Source organism: Mustela nivalis (assembly GCF_964662115.1).
Source record: "Mustela nivalis genome assembly, chromosome: 1".
In the NCBI taxonomy this organism is placed as follows: Eukaryota; Metazoa; Chordata; class Mammalia; order Carnivora; family Mustelidae; genus Mustela; species Mustela nivalis.
Window position 1 is genome coordinate 58,288,765 of NC_139020.1, and position 18,888 is coordinate 58,307,652.

Below are 18,888 nucleotides of genomic sequence, written 5' to 3' on the forward strand. Positions count from 1 at the left end.
TGTTGAAGTCTTTAGTATTTTGAAAATTAGGTTATTAATATTCTTATTCTTGAGATTTAAGAGTTCTTTATGTATTTTATTTTATTTATTTTTTTATTTGACAGACAGAGATCACAAGTAGGCAGAGAGGCAGGCAGAGAGAAAGAGGAGGAAACAGGCTCCCTGCTGAGCAGAGAGCCCCATGCAGGGCTCAATCCCAGGACCCTGGGATCATGACCTGAGCTGAGGCAGAGGCTTTAACCCACTGAGTCACCCAGGTGCCCCATTCTTTGTGTATTTTAGATAAGTCCTTTATCATATATGTATTTTATAAATATTTTCTCCAAGTCTGTGGCTTGTCCTTTCATTCTCTTGACTGTGTCCTATGAAGAGGAGAAGTTTTTAACTCTAATAAGGACCAGCTTATCAACTATTTCTGTAGTGGATTGTGCCTTTGGTGTTGTATCTGAAAAGACATCACAAGCTGCTTCTCTTCAGCTGCTCCGGTCCTGCTGTGTGCTCATTCAGTCTGGACCTGGCACTTCTTTTGTGGAGTGGCAGCTGAGGAGTCTCTGGGGCTCACCAGGGCCAATAAAAAGTCCAAGGAAGGAGTCAGGACTAAGAACAACGACCATATTAATTTGAAGGTGGTGGAGCAGGATGATTCTGAAGTACCATTTAAGATGGATAGGCAGGCTCACAACACTTAGTAAACTAATGAAAGCGTATTGTGAATGACAGCTTGTCAATGAGGCTGATTCCGATTCGATGAGCAGACAATCAATAAAACAGACACTCCTGCACAGTTAGAGATGGAGGATGAAGATAAAATTGATGTGATGTGTTGCAGCAGCAGACAGGAGGTGTTTACTAAAAATGGAATGTGGCACTTCAAAACTCTGTTCCTCTAGACCAAAGAGGACATTGTCAGTTCAAAATCTGCAATTTGCATCCACCACATCCTGAATGCTATAGTAGTTTTTCTCGATTCTTTCATTTTCCCAATCCCTCATTCCTTTACTGCATATAATGTAATGGTGTATGTGCAGAAGCATACTGCATTTTTTTTTTTTTTAGCTAAATGACCAGTGGTATGTTTTAATTGACATCAAACGGACAAGAAATGGGGAAAAATACTGGTTCTGTGAAAACACCCACTTTCTCCGTTTGTGATATTCAGCTCCTGTCTTTATATCTCATAAGTTATATTGCTCTCACTGTTTCACAAAAAAAGAACAACATAAAGTTCCTTGCACACCTTGTTCAATTGGGGAATTTTAATGTCTTTCATTTATCATTGTAAAACCAAGGATAATTTTATAACTTTTTTTGTATATAGTTGTTACTTGTCGGGCAATCTCTCTTTAAACAGGTATAAATTACTGTAAAAGAAATGAATCCTAGATGGTTTTTGCTTCAAGGGAAGTGTCTTGTTTAAATAAACTTCTTGTCAAAAGTGAAAAAAAAAGTCATCACCGTACTCAAGGTCACCTGTATTTTTCTCCTATGTTATCTTCTTGGATTTTTACAGTTTTGCACTTCACATGTTTAGGTCTATGATCCATTTTGAGTTCATTTTTATGGAGGGTGTAAGATTTGTGTTTAGATTCATTTTGTTACGTGTGGACATAATAAAAGTTCTTCCACCATCAGTTGTCTAAAAGACTATCTTTGCTCCGTTGTTTTGTCTTTGCTCCTTTGTCAGAAATCAGTTGACTGTATTTGGGGGATCAATTTCTGGGCTCTCTATTCTGTTTCATTGATCTCTTGGTCTTCTTTTTCACTAATACCACACTATATTGATTACTATAACTTTATAGCAAGTGTGAAGAGGATAGTGTTGACCTTCTGACTTTGTTCTTCTCCTTCAACATTGTGTTGGCTATTCTCAGTCTTTTGCCAATTAACATAAACTTTGGAATCAGTTCACTGATACCCGCAAAATAATTTGGTGAAATTTTGATTGGAATATATTGAATCTATAGATTGAGTCAAGAATAACTACCATCTGGACTCATTATTGTCTGGCCATATGGTATCTCCCCATTTAATTCTTTGATCTCTTTTATAAAACTTTTGTAGTTTTTCTCATATAAATCTTACACATATTTTGTTACATTTATACCTAAGTACTTTATTTTGTGGTGGGTAGTGATATAAATGTTATTGTGTTCTGAATTTCAAATTTCATTTGTTCATTGATGGTATATACAAAAGTGATTGACTTTGGTACATTAATCTTGAACCCTGTAATCTTGCTATAATCATTTCTTTTTTCAGGTTTTTTTTTTTTTGGTCAATTCTATCAGATTTTCTACAAGATATTTGTGTTATCTGTGAACAAAGATAGTTTTGTTCCTTCTCTTTCAATCTGTATACATTTTGTCTCCTTTACTTGTCTTATTATTTAGTACAATGTTTAAAAGTGGTGATGAGAGAGTACATTCTTGCTTTGTTCTTGATCTTAGCAGGAAAGTTCTAGTTTTTCACCATTAAGTATCATTTTAGGTAAATTCTATTTTCATTTATTTATTTGACACGGAGAAAGAGAGAGAGAGAAAGAAAGAAAGAGAACAGCAGGGGGAGCGGCAGAGGGAGAGAGAAAAAAGCAGACTCCTCAGTGAGCAAGGAGACCCAGGCAGGGCTCTATCCCAGGACCCTAGGATTATGCCCTGAGCCAAAGGCAGATGCTTAACCAACTAAGCCACTCAGACCTCCAGGAAATTCTTTTTTTTTTTTTTAAGATTTTATTTATTTTACAGAGAGAGAGAGCACAAACAGAGGAAATAGCAGGCAGAGGGAGAGGAAGAAGCAGGCTCCCGTTGAGCACAGAGCCCGATAGTGCGACTCGGTCCCATGACCCGAGCTGAAGGCAGAGGCTAACCCTCTGAGCCACCCAGGCACCCCGTAAGTTCTATTTTTAAAAGTATTTTTTAAGCTGTTATAAATTTGAATAGAAAATAACACTCACAGTGTTATTAACTCACTCACAGTGAGTCTCTGTGGGGGTGTGTCTGTGTGTGTGTGTGTTTATTAAGAAAGGATTTATAAGGAATATAGGGTAATATAATAAACATGCAATGTAAACCCACAAAGTTTAAGAAATAGATCATTGTCAACTACTGACATTGTTTAAACTCAAAGGAGGGCAATCTTAGTATTTATTTGTTTTTCTAAATTATTAAAATTTTGTTTTCTTCTTGATTGCCTTTGGAAATAATAAATAATATGTGGGAACCACAAGCCTGTTTATTGTGCCATCAAGCATTATATTTACTGCCAAATAAGGACACCTGTCCCAATGTCTTTGATTCATTTACTCATTTATTCAGTAAACATTTCTTCTATTATATGACAGGTGCTTGTGTTTTACTTGGCATCCTATGATGGTGTTCTTAATTTAAGATGAGATGATTCCCATAGTGTATTCCTTGTGCCATATTGTCAGTCTTAAGTTTCTTTCCATCTCACCTATGGGCAAGGCTTTTGCACCTTTGCTCCTCCCCAAAGGAAATGGATCCTCCTTGTCCTTGCCTATACCTACGTATTTGTTACAATTACTATCCATATTCCCTGGATTTTCAGGGGCAGTTCTGTGTTCAAATTTTTAGTTTATGAAATATGCTAATTACAGTTATATATAAATGACTTCCTTGTACTTGTCTTTGTTGAGAACATAGCCTGTATATTTGTTATATGAGGGAAGGTACTTTATAAATACTTGTTGAATAAATTGATAAATATGTTTCCATTGGAGACAGAATTTATTAAAAGGAAAAAATATATCATACTCACTTTTCAGCTAGATTAGAGTACTTGTAAGGAGAAAATAAGATTCTTAGCACCTCAAGCTTGTACTTCTGCCCATCTCTGCCTCAAAAGTCTCTGTTACAACCTTTCAAATTACTGTGTTTGTGCTCATATGTACACTTTTCTGACTAAGGTGAACTGACCCTCCACTTCCGCTCCACTTATGCAAATCTTTCCCATCCTTCAAAATCCTCCAGGAAATTTCCCCAGGATCCATCTCTATGCTTCCATTGACCAGTCACTAGACATGTAAAGACCTAGGGATAAAAAGAGAAAAACTCAGATCATTTTTTTCTAAGCTTTTGACTCCTGTTTTCTCCTAACTTTTTTGTTTTGTTTTGTTTTAGATAAGGGGATAAGAGTAAGTGGACTCTATTTGTTCAATAAGACAAGTATATATATTAAATATAATGAACCATATCATTTATGCAAGTAAACCCTGCGTTATATAATAGAGTTTCATGCTCCCAAACAATGTAATTTTAGGTTTGCTCAAGTTTCAAAAAGAAAAGCATTCTCTATATTCGTCCTTAAAAAAATCATTTCTAGGGCACCTGGGTGGCTCTGTCATTAAACGCCTGCCTTCGGCTCAGGTCATGATCCCAGGGTCCTGGAATCGAGCCGCACATCCGGCTCCTTGCTCCATGGGAAGTCTGCTTGTCCCTCTCCCACTCTCCCTGCTTGTGTTCCCTCTCTCACTGTCTCTCTCTCTGTGTCAAAAAATAAACAAAATCTTAAAAAAAAATCATTTCTAATCTCACTCTCCTAACTTCGGATGCACATTTGAAAATTAATCATGTAGTGCCTCATTACATGATCTATATCATGTTATTTAATGTTTGTAGAGCTGTTTAATAGTTCTTTAATTAAACCACATGGTAAGGGTACCAAGAACAAAGTAGGTTCCCATAAATCCTGGAAGGAGAATTACTTTTGGATCAATTGAAGTTTTGAGGCTCTGGAATTGAGATTCCTAAAAAGTAAGAGGGAGGAAGGAAAAGAATGAAAATAAAGTTTGTTTATGCCTCTAGAGTGGGAGCTGCATTCTCAGATGCCTGGAGAATTCAGGGGAGGTGAATTCAAATAAATGATTTAATAAGAATAGGGAGTTGTAGGCTCAGTGTCAAACTTGAACTCAGGTACTAAGTAGTAAGAAATAGAATGCTAGGAAGACAGGAAACTGCTTTTGTGGCACTGAAATATTAATTCATGATTCACAAAAATCAATATTTTAAAGTGTAAGTCTTGATAGTATTCTTATATGTCCCCGAATGCCCTTTGAGACCAGGATAAATTTCCATTTCTCAAGGCCTGACTTGAAGCTCTTGAGACTGCCTTTTCCTTTATCTCACTTGGAACTGAGATTTTTAAGTGAAGAATAAAGAGATTAGAACAAAGTTTATGCTCCTTGACTCAAAAAAAAAAAAAAAAGATCATCTATCTAGGGTGCTTTAATAAAACTCCTCATGCTCTGTCCTTGTAAGGTTGTCTAGGCTAGCCCTTGCCTTTTTCTCATCTTGGAGCTGGCATCTTGGCCTTGGAACTGGTTTTCTACCATGACTCGTTCCTTTGCCCTTTAGAAAAAATTCTGTATTTGGACTACTTGATTCCCATCTTCACTTTCCTCAAGATTCTGGACTCCAGCTTTCCCTTTCCTCTATAATTCATTTCTCTGTGAAGCTTCATGTTATTATCAAGTTCAGTGCAAACTTCCAGAACCCCAGCCAAGAGCAAAGCCCTCAGGTCCCTACTTGCTAAGGAAAGGAATTTGGACATCAAAAATGTTGCAAGAAAATCAAGAGAAAATGTTACCCAAGCAGAGGATGAGCTCCCATATGTGTGGCTATATGAACAGAAAGCCTTCTCTCCTTTGGCAGAGGTGGCAGTCAGCAAGACTGGATTTTGCCAACAGTTAGGCTCTCCAGATAGTAGAAAGGTTCTTGCACCCACAGTGCAAACAGTTTGACTGTGTTTGAACTTCTCAGTGAATAAAAGCCATTGCAACTCTTTAAATCGTTAGGGTAGGGAAACAGCTGTCAAACATAACTGAAAAACCATGCACGCTCTTTGTTGTCCTTCTCTAGACTGTCTGCCCCGAGGAAGAAAAAGCTACAGATGTTTCCTCAGGAAAGCACTCTGAAAAGAGCAGAATAATGCAGCTATTCTGGACTTGAACCCAGAAGACACAGGTTCACATTCTGTCACAAACATTGCTGTGCTACCCCCAACAAGTCTGTTTCCTCTCTAAACCTGGACTTGTCCATTTTTTAAAAAGAGATGACGTAAAAATATTAATCTCATACTGCCAAGATAAATTCAAGAGGTTAAGTATGTAAAAGAACTTTTAAATACTTTAGCACCCCTTAATGGGTACTTTATTTGAGGTTGCATTATGACTTGCTAGTGTTTTAGCATTTATGGCATTCATACTATTTGTGATTTAAATGATACAGGTTAAAAATAATATTTGGATTTTTAATCCAAGAAAGTGTATTAAAAAAGACCTTTTAGCAGTAGTATAATAGCAGGATGAATTTTGGAGTCAGATTCAGTGCAAATCCAAGATCTGCAACAGACTATATGATCATAGTTTATCACTTTTCAGCCACATGTACTCATCTGTGAATAATTCTTTGCATTGTTATCCAGGGTTGAATGAGAAAGCATAGCAGAGCATAATGTTTGTTGTCTTTCTTTTGCTCCTTTGAGGATTAAAATTATGAACATATAATGTATTATTTTCTTCAAGGGTACAGGTGTGTGAATCATCAGTCTTACACAATTCACAGCACTCACCATAGCACATAACATCCCCCAAGGTCCATTACCCAGCCACCGCATCCCTCCCACCTCCATACCCTGCAGAAACCCTCAGTTTCCTGAGATTAGGAGTCTTTTATGGTTTGTCTCTCTCTCTGGTTTTGTCTTATTTCATTTTTTCCCTCTCTTCTCCTATGATCCTCTGCCTTGTTTCTCAAATTCCACATATCATTGAGATCATATGATAGTTGTCTTTCTCTGATTGACTTATTTCATTTAACATAATACCCTCTAGTTCCATCCATGTCATTGTAAATGGCAAGATTTCAATTTTTGATGGCTGCAAAATATTCCATTGTATATATATTCCACATCTTCTTTATCCATTCATCTGTTGGTGGACATCTGGCTCTTTCCACAGTTTGGCTATTGTGGAGATTGCTGTTATAAACAGTTGGGTGCACATGCCCCTTCAGATCACTACATTTGTATCTTTGGGGTAAATACCCAGTAGTGCAATTGCTGGGTCATAGGGTAGCTCAATTTTCGAATTTGAGGAATCACCATACTGTTTTCCAGAGTGACTGCACCAGTTTGCATTCCCACCAAGAGTGTAGGAGGTTTCCCCTTTCTCTGCATCCTCACTGACATTTGTCATTACCTGACTTGTTAATTTAAGCCATTCTGACTGGTGTGAGGTGGTGGTATCTCACTGTGGTTTTCATTTGTGTTTCCCTGATGCCAAGTGATGTTGAGCATTTTTCTATATGTCTGTTGGCCATTTGGATGTCTTCTTTACCAAAATGTCTGTTCAGGTCTTCTGCCCACTTCTTGATTGTATTATTTATTCTTTGGGTGTTGAGTTCGATAAGTTCTTTATAAATTTTGGATACTAGCCCTTTATCTGATATGTCATTTGAAAATATCTTCTCCCATTCTGTCAGTTCTCTTTGGTTTCATTGACTGTTTTCCTTGTTGTGCAAAAGTTTTTTATCTTGATGAACTCCCAATAGTCATTTTTTGCCTTTGTTTCCCTTACCTTTGGTGACATGTCTAGCAAGAAATTGCTGTGACTGAAGTGAAGGAGATCGCTGCCTGTGTTCTCCTCAAGGATTTTGATGGATTCCTGTCCCACATTTAGGTTTTTCATCCATTTTGAGTTTATTTTGTATATAGTGTAAGGAGTATGGCTGTCCAATTTTCCCAAAACCAAAAGACTGTCTTTTTTACATTGGACATTCTTTCCTGCTTTGTCGAAGATTAGTTGACACAAAAGTGAGGTTAAATAAATTGAAGGGATTGACTATGACTGTAAAAATGAAAATTAAAAAAGGTTTTAAAAAAGAATTGATAAGAAGTTGGTTGATAAAGGAAAGAAGAAAAAGTAAAGAAAAAAAGGGAATATGATCAGGCAGGTGAATAGAACAGAGAAATACACTAGATCCCTTTTTAAAATCCTTTTTAATTTTCATTTTCTCAGTCATATTCTATCACTTCATTGATTTAACCTTATTTTTTGTATGTACATGTTTTTATTTCTTTAAAATTTGGGGATGCAGTTTCTTCTAACAGATCAAAATACACTCAAGATCTAGTGTCAATCACTCTTGCCTCCCCCCCTCCAGCCACACTCCATGATCACCTGGCTTGTAACTGAGCATTTCTATCTCTGACACACAGTCCTGTTTGGGATCTCCAGACCCAGCAGATTCCTGCAGTGCACTCCTGCAATGCTTCTCCTGGTGGAGGAAGGGGAGTCTCCCCTGCTCTGTCGCTTGTCCTTCCCTGCTCAAAGAGCAGTGGCCCTACTGGCCACAGATGACAGTTTATGGCAACCCCTAGCTGAGGGCCCACTCCTCCACTCACTCTTTGCAGCTGGCTTCTCTGCTCTGATGCCTGGGAACTCTGCCACACTCAGGTACTCCCAGTCTTCCTGTGACCCTGAGGATTCTGAGACCACACTGTGCCAGTGAGGGTTCCACCCCCCACATAGCCACCAGAGGGACATCTTTCAGTGGAGCAGACTTCTAAAAGTTCTGATTTTGTGTTCCACTGCTCTATCATTTGCCAGTAGCTGACTGACAAAGGCTGCCTCCTCCTGTGGTCTCTCTTCCATATATAACCTTAGATTCACTTGCCTCTGCACCTCCTACTTTGCAGAAAGTGGTCACTTTTCTCTTCATAGAGTTGCAGCTATTCTTTTCTTTGATCTCTAGTTGAGTTTGCAGGTGTTCAGAATGGTTGGATAGATACTTAGCTCAATTCCTGAGACCAGACAAAATGTAGGTCTCCTAATCCTCTGTTATCTTGGACTCTCTTTTCTTTCTACTTCTTGACCAGCCTTCTAGTCTCTCAAGTTTATTAAACCCTGAAAAAAAGAAAGTTTTTAGTGGATCCAAGCAAGAGATACTGGCATAGGAATATCCTGCAGTCAGGTAGAGAATAAATCTTTCATGGTTGTCAGACAGTACTAGATTCAGCTTCTGCCTTGTGGTTGTAGTTGGGTATCATTTGTACTCTCACAAACCTTTAATAGTTAGTTTAAACAAGTTTTGGGTGCTGCCAGATTGACTTGGTGGCATGCAGTTTTCATTATGAAGAGGGATGCAGGGCTACATAGGAAAATTATGTGTCCTTGACTGTCACTGTTATTTTAAAGGTTTATTATCTCTGAGCTGACACTTAGAAAGTTGTATGTCCTGAACGCATGCCCTACAATTTCAAGAATTTATTATCACATCAACTGGTTGTCTTATTTGTGTTTATTTATACCTCATCTATTAGTCTGTGGTATGAATAGTTAAGCTTCCGTCAATGGTATAGTAAGCTGAAAAAGTCAAGTAATGACATATTTGCCCAACAAATACAAATGTGTACTACAGTATTTTAAACACAATGTTATGGGAGAATGCCTGGGAAGGAAGAACCTAGCATGTTTCTAATTCACACAAGTGTGTTGAAACTCCTTAAAATCCAGGCCAATCTTGCCATATAAAAGTCACTGGGTGTAACTCCCAGGGAAGGGTGAGTTTTCTTGTGTTGTTTTGTTTTCTTTTCTTCTAATGTCTACCTTGGGAAACTACTGCAGGACAAACAGGTTGGCAAGAAACAATGTGTGCAACTTTCTGTGGGAGCAGTAGGTAGGGTGTCACACTTCTGCCTCAAGAAGATCTTGGCATAGGGCGGCCACATGGAAATGAACGGAAACAAACTGCTTAAAGAATAGCAGTGAGAGCAACAGCCCAGTGTTCCTCAGAGTCAAAAATCTTTCATCTAAAGATTTCCCAGAGGAATATCAGTACCAGTGGGAAAAGAGAACCAATCCAAAGTATCTCCTATACATGGCCATTATTGCATCGTAGCTGGGGCAGCATGAGTGAGGGAATAATTTCTTTGGAAATGACCTTCACTTTAAGCTATAAAGCATGACCCAACAGAGGGAGTTTATGGAAGCAGGTTTGACACACTCCAGCTTAAAGGTGAAGTGCTTCTTTATGTGACTATGATGAATATGTGTAAATGCCTCTGGGCATTTGGGATTGCCATAAAAAAAGATGACTACAAAAGAGAAGAGAAGCTTATTATCACGAAGGGCAGATCTACATGATGGCTTACTCTGGTTTTGATTTGAATAATAAAATATGACATTACTTACCATACCATGTGTGATTAAGAATACAGTGAAATGAATCTCAAACTAAAAGCTCAGATATAAAGATACCACATTTCTTTTATTTAAGAAAAATCAACTTCTCCTGTTTTCTCCCTAGCTTCCAAATCAAAAATTATTTTATTTCACACAGAAAAAAAGTCTGTTTTGGAGAGAATATTGAACTTAGACCTTCTTGAACTCTAAGAAAATATTATTATAATTCTACAAAGAAATAACACCATACATATGCTAAATTGTAGTTATTTTTGTCCTTCTACATATTAACTTTAATAATAATATTGAAGGACATATCCAAGATGAGCAACTGACTTTTTAAAAAAATAATCATACTACTTGAGCAACTCAAAATTTATATTTTATTAGCAGTGTAACATGGTAAGAAAATTGCCAAAACCTACAAGAAAAACAAATACTGTGAAAGATACAATGACAACAAAATAAAAAAGTAGGGAAATTGATGTCATCAATTCAGCAGTTAAGAGTCATCTCAAGTATGTTTTAGTATCTCTTAAAAAAGAAAAAAACTGGAGCTTGCCATATTTTGGAGATAAAGAACATGCATTTATGAGAATCTGTTCCTAACAGTTTAATAGTAATATTCTTGATCGAGGCCCTTATTAAAGCAATGCAATTGTATCAGAGTCACTCAAGATATTGAGCAGAAATAGTGAATCACAAAGGATGGAGATTTATAAGTTAAATATCATATCTGTGTGAAGAAAGATGAAAGATTCCTGATAGGAATAATCAGTGACATAAGAACCAATACTTCAGAAAGTAATTTTTTAAATTAACCCAGAGAGTTATTTCTTACCACTATTTTTAAAATTTTTACATTTTTCTTATTAACATATAATGTATTATTAGCCCCAAGGGTACAGATCTGTGTCTAACTACTATTTTGAGAGAAGCAGCAAGCACAAATTTCTTGGGGGAAAAATCATATTGAAGCAATTCCATTTTCTTTTATATCATGGTGCACTATGAATACTTCTGCAAGTAATATAGACTTGCCACTTCAGGCTTTTCCCCATTTTGAACTGCTGAAGCCCAGTGATTTGTATATAGTGGTTTTCTAATTATTATTCCTAGGATGAATGAACAAATGAATGAATGAATAAATACAAACGAATTTAGTACCAAACTACAGGGGTTTTTTGTTTTATTACAAAAAATAATAGGAAAATCCAATGTGTACAAACAAGTATTATATATATAATATTTAATATATAGTATTATATATGTAATATTTAAGTGAAGTTCGTTAATTACTGTTATTTCTATGTATCTCATTATACTTGCATTTGTTACTCTAGAAGGTATAAATGGGATTAAAACAGAGTTTCTTTAGAGAAAGAGAATTTTAAAATAGTGGAGAGGGAAGCTCTTTCAGGCATAGATAAGAATCAAGAACAGCAGTTCTGACAGGCCAGGAATGAAGAAAGAGAAGTTGAGGACACAGAAACTGCTGTGTTATGTATGATAATATTTTTTGTGATAGGAAAAAAAAAAATGGGGCAAAAACGGGAGGTAAATTCTAAGAACAATCTCTCCTAAAGGGCCAATCAATCAAATCTTAGCATAAGAGTAAGAGGATGATCTAGGAAAGATGTTGGTGTTCAGAGCCGATGGTCAAGAAAGAATTCTTGAGATGTCTTTGGTGCAAAAAGGTGGATTTATAAAGCGCAGGGACAGGAACTGTGGGCAGAAAGAGCTATACTGGGATCATGAAGAGTGACTGATTACATACTTTCAAGTTGGGAGGGGGTTAATAATATCAAAAGTCTCTAAAGAATTTTGGAAGTAAGTTTTGCAGGACCTTGAGGGAGCTAGCTATTGTGAGGAAAAGTTCATTTAGTACTGTCTAATAAAACCTTAGTCATGAGACCCTTCAGATATATATCAGGGGAACATATGCTTAGGGCATGATTGCCAACATGTATCTTGGGGGTTAGAGATAAAGAGAGTTTCCAAAGGAATTTTTGTGTGTTCAAGTAAACTTACAGGATCCTGGTGGTTGGGCGAAGATTGCCTTTTGCCCTTAGTATTTACCTCAAGGCAGCTGACTGCTTAGGGGAATGTCACTCTGCCTATTTCAAGGACTTGTCAAAGGGCTGTAAGTAGTAAGGCAATTTCTTTTTTTTTTTTTTGCCTTTGTTTCCCACATTAAACACATTCAGGGAGAAAAACAAATAAAAATTTGAGTTTTAATGATAAAGATAGAAGAATGTCTCTTTTTATATGTGCACTTTTGATCACCCCTGTAAAAATAATTCGTTTTGCTTATTTATATACGCATTATGAGGCAGTTATCATAAATAAAGAGGCTTTATTTTGCTTACCTAAAAGAGAATGTCTACTTGTAAATTTTGCTTTTTCATCCTAGTGGATCATCTACATTCACTGATATATTAATAGGCAATTTTTACAAGAGAATTTAACAAGTTGAGTGTGAGTAGCCTCCTTTGTTTGACAATACCTCAAAACTGGACTTAAAAGTAACAACTACCTGTTCGTCATCTGATGGTAAAGTCAGATGAGCAAATATTTTCAAGAGATTTATAAAAGGGCATTGGGAATTCCAGCTAGGATTAGGCAGAAGTCAGTCTGAGTGTTGGGGGGGGGATACTGTAAACAAATGCAGTGTGTGTTCCACAGAAACCACTCTGATTTAGAATCCCCTCTCCTTCAGCTCACTTCCTTATTCCCTAATGGTAACCCAGGGCGAGCGTTAATTCTGTTACAATGCAAGGCCGAGGAAGGCAATAGTTATTTTTTTCCATGATTAATGATGTCTTTATATCAAAGTGCTTTCATGAATTTTATTACATTAATGATCACTTTAGATATTAAGACACTGATGTTCACAAGTGAGACTGGACTGACTCAGTGTCTCAAAACCAGTTAATAGCAAAGTCAGGACAGTGCTCTTTGCAGTGTGACCATCAGATAGATGACCAAATTAAACTGCCTTTTCTTTCACTTTTGTGTGAGGAGAGACATCCTAACTCAGTAACTGAATGATGGAAAAAAAGAGTGACTTAATCCAGGGCAAACAGACTTGATTGTGGAACCCAAACAGAAAAATCCTTCATTTTAGGCCTCTTCCTATGGTTTTGTCCTTGGTCTTTTATTGGTCTTCCTTTCCAAAGATTAAGGAAAAGAAGTGCTAAATTAAGAATTATAGAGGAGGAACTATTTTTATAACGCGTGCCCAAGCTGATCAAGCAACATCAGACTACAGAACTGTCCCTTGCTTCATCTATTTAATGTCTAAATTTGTGTCAAATTTACTTGACGCTTGAAAACAAGTAAGTAGGGACTTGTCATTTCTCTCTTCTCTATAGTTTAAATGTTGGAAATTATGCCCTCAAATATGGACACAAGTTGTATTTTTAATTCTAGGATTCCCAGCACTTAGAGCCTGGCCCATATTCGATACTTTATGTTTGTTGAATGAATGAAAGAATGAATGAAAGAACTATGCATTGGTGATGGGAGGTTGAGAGGAATAATGAAAGAAAGGAAGGAAAATCATGTCACCAATGTGGCCTTCCTTCTGTTTTCTGCCTGGACAATGGCAACAAAATGTTACCCAATATTGGCAACAGGGGAAACCTGGTTGGGAAATTTTCTGGTCTTTGAGAAATGGATGCTTTTTTTCCAAGGAAGTCAAAGATTGAAGTTACTGAATGTAGTTTCCTTGTCCATTCAAGTGTTATTAATAATGGAACTCATAATGACATTTCTATCACATATTGAAAGTAAAAACTGTAAGGAGACGAATTACTTCTTACATTTTTCTTGAGTTATTTGAATATGGAGCTTCTCAAACTAATGTGCCCATAAATCACCTGGAGAACTTACCAGAATGCGGGGCTTACAGGTTACGATTCAATGAGTCTGCACTGGGGCCTGAGATTCTGCACTGCTAACAGCTCCCAAATGAGTACAACACTGTTGATCCATAGGTCACACTTCGAGTAGTGTGCGTTTTATTTACTTTTTGGAGGGATTCCCATATTTTCCTTTATCTTCACCGTAAGTCTTACCATTTCATCATTAATATATACTCCATGTCCAACATAAAGGTCTGCAAAGTCCTTTAGGTTTAATCTTCAGACTGATCCTTTATTCTTCCTGGATAGGTTATATTGATGTCACCACATCAGTCTATCTATGTGACATACTCTGATTAACCAACCTTTTATGACATTTTTCATTATTAAAAAATTCAAATTAAGCCCTTTAGGAAATTGCTGACATCATACCTAAGTATGACTGATTGCCTTACACTAAGCATAGCATCATCAACAGGATGTCCAGTCATCAGAAAATTCCCTTTCTCGGGATGCCTGAGTGGCTCAGTTGGTTAAGCAGCTGCCTTCGGCTCAGGTCATGATCCCAGCGTCCTGGGATCGAGTCCCACATCGGGCTCCTTGCTCAGCAGGGAGCCTCTTCTCCCTCTGCCTCTGCCTGCTATTCTGTCTGCCTGTGCTCGCTCTCTCCCCATCTCTCTCTCTGATAAATAAATAAAATCTTTAAAAAAAAAAAAAAAGAAAATTCCCTTTCTCATTTTTTTCAGTTTATTGCTATTACCAGAAGCTATGAGCTGGACCACTCCTCTCTGAAAAGTAAGGCTGAGCAGCTACTCTCAATCACAGTCCCTTTACATTGTGAAGTATTTAAAAAATAATTATTTGATTAAGTTGAATATAACAAAGCAGTGAGGTTGGCAAACTTCACTTAAAAATTAGAGTCCACATATCAGGGAGATCATAGGATAGTTGTCTTTCTCTGCTTGACTTATTTCGCTAAGCACGAGAAGAATAAATGAAACAAGATGGGATTGGGAGGGAGACAAACCATAAGTGACTCTTAATCTCACAGAACAAACTGAGGGTTGCTGGGGGGAGGGGGTTTGGGAGAAGGGGGTGGGATTATGGACATTGGGGAGGGTATGTGCTTTGGTGAGTGCTGTGAAGTGTGTAAACCTGGTGATTCACAGACCTGTACCCCTGGGGATCAAAATATATGTTTATAAAAAATAAAAAATTAAAAAAAATTCATATAAATATAAAAAAATTAGAGTCTATTCAAGGTTACCACTCTATCAATAGTTTTCAGACTTGAGAATCACTAAGAATCACCTAGAAGACTTCTTAAGCCATAATTGCTGGGGACCACCTTCAGTTTCTTGCTTCATTAAGTCTGGGTGATTTTTAACTCTAACAAATACCCAGGTGACATTCTGTGCCATGCTTTCTCAACCTCACCACCACTGACATTTCAGAAGGGATAATTCTTTGTTGTGGGGGCTGTCCTCAGTATTATAGAATGCTTAGCAACACCCCTGGCCTCTTCCCACTAAATGTCAGTAGTACTCCCACTCCCTGCAGTTGTGACAATCAAAAATGTCTTCAGACATTGACAAATGTCCCCAGAGGATGAATCCACCCTTGGCTGAGAACCACTGTTCTGTGTTATGTCACTCTCATTAACCTGCATTTTAATATGCTTTATTAAGTGAAAGACTAAAGATGTGCCAACTCAGGTGTCATGGCAGGGGGGTGTAGCATGCGTGTTGACAGCATTCCCCCATGGGTGTTTCCATGGAGAAACTGGTTATTACTGATGCTTGAGGTCACTACTAGCCTAACAACACTGTTCTAACACCTAAGCAAAAGAACACAAAGGAACATTTTGAAGACAATCCACTCTTATGCCAGGGCAATCTCTGGATATCAAGTAAGGTGTCTGGAAAATACATGTGATTCGTATAAGGTCACATTCTTCTCTCTCTCTTTCACTGATCTGTGTTTTCTCCATGTCCGGACAGCATTTTTTTTTTTTAATCTTCCTTTGGATCTCACATTAAAATGTTATCTCTGTATCCAAGAAATATTTTGTAATCTCTGTGTCCTCATTGATTCTGTGTAGTTTCTTTATTTAATTTATTGAGTTACTTCTCAAAAGAAAAATGTACAAAGGCTCATGGAAAACCCAATGAATAATGATGCTATTGATATCAATAAAGGGTAACTTCTTTCTGTTCCACTCTAGTTCACATAATGACCTGGAATTCTTACTAAGAGAGATTGCTCAGAATCTATTTTTGTTCATTTACTGAAAGAAGTCCATTGACACTAGATTCAGATTTCCATTGAAACAGAAAAAAAGAAATGTTAATTTAGAAACTGTGATCCAAAGACCCAATAGGAATTCCAAATGTCTCAAACAGTGAAAACTAATAGAAGGCTGAAGAAAAGAAGAGGGTAGATGTTCTTCAGACAAATCCTCTACTTCCTTCCTCTTGCCCCTGTCTTGAACATCTCTACAACAAATCCTACCAGGCCCTCTTGACTACACAGTTCCAATATCCCCTTACTCACTCCTCTACCCTCCTTTTGCTCTCCCTACCCCATCCCCACTAAAGAAAAAATATGGAGTAAAGACTGAGAGGGTCATCTTATGTGGGAGAATCACTCCTGTAAGGAAAAAGTTTTAGATTTTGAGCTGAAAGAAGACAAGTAAAATTCTTGCAGTATAAGATCAGAGAAAAGAGCTCTAAGAGGTAGGCACAAGACAATGCTGATGCACAAGGGGATCCCCTTCATCAGAGGCAAATTTCAAAAGATGCTCTGGGGCTAAAGGATTGGTGTTGAAGGAAGTGGAAGAACTTTCAAGACTAATAATTTACATTAGAATGATAAGGCATATTTAACACAAGTTCACATTTTATTTGATACTGTGTAATGTGTATACATTTTTACATTTGAAATGCATTATATATTAAGCTTTTAAAAAAATTTTGTGAATTCTGATCAGGTTTTGAAATAAAACTCTGAAATTTGGAAATAATGGAACAAATCCCTTAATACTGGCCTTATTTTTTTTTCTCCAGTATTGTGCTTATTTATTCAACATGTCTAAACCTGAAGTGATACCCCAAATACTTCCCCTCCATCAGAATCTTCAATTAAAGGAATTCCTTTGCAGCCATTCAAGTCCTGGGTATTACCATTGATACCTCCTTCTTACTTGGTCCCCCAGTCCAATCTGTTAACAAGTCTAAAAAGTTCTACTTATTAAATATTTCTTGAACTCCATGGACAAGAAAAAGATTGGAGAAGTCCAGTCTTCCCAAGCAAAGATTATATCACAATGGAGCAAAAGAAAAATATGAGTTTGGATGCCTTAAAGAGACTAAGAAAAACTCTGCCAGTGCCACCCCTCTCACAAAGGCTACACAGGATAGGACTGAACCACTAGTCAGTGGTAACTTCTCCACAAGGGAGAAAGATAGAAGAGTAAGTTCCTGGCTGTGTTGGACATTGGAGAAACCCATTGCTCTCCAGCAGCACTCATAGTACTGATGCAGGACCTCTGTGACTGGGGGGAAAGGAGGAGATATGGAAAGAAACATATAAGAATATCAAAGGGCACATTAAAGGGTCTTCTCCCAGGACTACTGAAAAAGTCTGCTCACAAGTTTTTGAGAGAGCCTCACCCAAAGGTCCTCTGGCAGCTTGCAGTCAACTCAACACTCCAAGTGTCAAACCCATATCTCTCCCCACTCTGTAACCAGTTCCTCTGCACACTCCCAAATATGGTGGTGACCCCAGTAAACAGAATGCTTTCGGGAAACCAGACTGGGGTCTTTGGACAAGGGGGAACCACAAACTTGAACTGTAGCACCACCTGCTGGAAAACAAAAGAGAGGGTTTTTGTTTTGTTTTGTTTTTGTTTCATTTTGTTTTTGTTTTTGGTAATAACCACAGAAGACCTAAAAGCTTAAGAATTTTGTCATGAGAAAAATCAAGAAATGTGGAGTAGGTGTATCCATACAAAATTGTGGAAAACTCCAGATTTAGATATAACAGGACCAAAGAGCAGTACATCCCAACTGAAGGCAACTAGTAAAGATAGGAGAAGGTGACTTCTACTCCAGTTGTGAAAGTTGCAATGCAAAATTTCAAGAAACATGAAGAATCAAGAGAACATATTGTCACCAAAAGATAACAATATTCCTCTAATAACTGAACTCAAAAGTGTGAAATTTCATGATTTAGCTGATAACTCAAAATAGTTTTTCCTCTTTTGAGGAAATTCAACAAGCTATAAGACATACAGACAATTCAATGAAATAAGGAAAACAATACATAAATAAAATGAGAAATTTAACAAAGGGACAGCAATCATAAAAAAGAACCAAATAGAGCTTCTGGAGTTAAAAAATTCAATGAACAGAATGAAAAATGCAGTAGCATCTGTAGCAGTATAGACAAAATGGGAGACAGAATCAATGAACTAGAGGATAAGGACTTTGAAATAAAACTGGAGGAGAACAAAGAAAAAATAATGAAAAAGAGCAAAGAAAATCTATGAAATCTTTGAGACTCTATCCAATATTAGAATAATTGGGGCCCCAGAAGGACAAGAGAGGGAGAAGTAGGTAGAAAGTTTATTTAAAGAAATAAAAACTAAGAACTTCCCAAACCTGAGGTAAATCATGAACATTCAAGTTCATGCAGCTAATAGATACCCTATTATCTTAATGCAAAAAGACCTTCTCTATGTCACATTATAATGAAACTGTCAAAAATCAAAGACAAATAGAAAATCCTAAAAGCAGCTAGAGGAAAAAAACCTACAAATGAACCATC

The 18,888-nt window shown here is 37.2% G+C and overlaps 1 protein-coding gene and 1 long non-coding RNA gene across 5 annotated transcripts in view; one reads left to right on the top strand and one right to left on the bottom strand.

The window, feature by feature from the left end:
• The window catches only part of LOC309867055 (MICOS complex subunit MIC26-like), a 69,015-nt gene that overhangs the window by 16,767 nt on the left and 33,360 nt on the right, over positions 1-18,888 (bottom strand). Inside the window, exon 2 of one of the 4 annotated variants that reach the window (XR_014312961.1) lies at positions 6,367-8,917. The exons of the other annotated variants lie outside the window; for them this stretch is intronic. The gene's annotated coding sequence lies outside the window, so the exon portion shown is untranslated. Of the gene's footprint in view, positions 1-6,366; positions 8,918-18,888 lie in introns of those variants that run through there. 4 annotated transcript variants of the gene reach the window in all.
• Positions 2,751-18,888, top strand: part of LOC309867267 — a 117,511-nt gene continuing 101,373 nt past the window's right edge. The window contains exon 1 of the long non-coding RNA XR_014313085.1: positions 2,751-2,890. This is a non-coding gene — a long non-coding RNA (uncharacterized lncRNA). The remainder of the gene's footprint in view (positions 2,891-18,888) is intronic.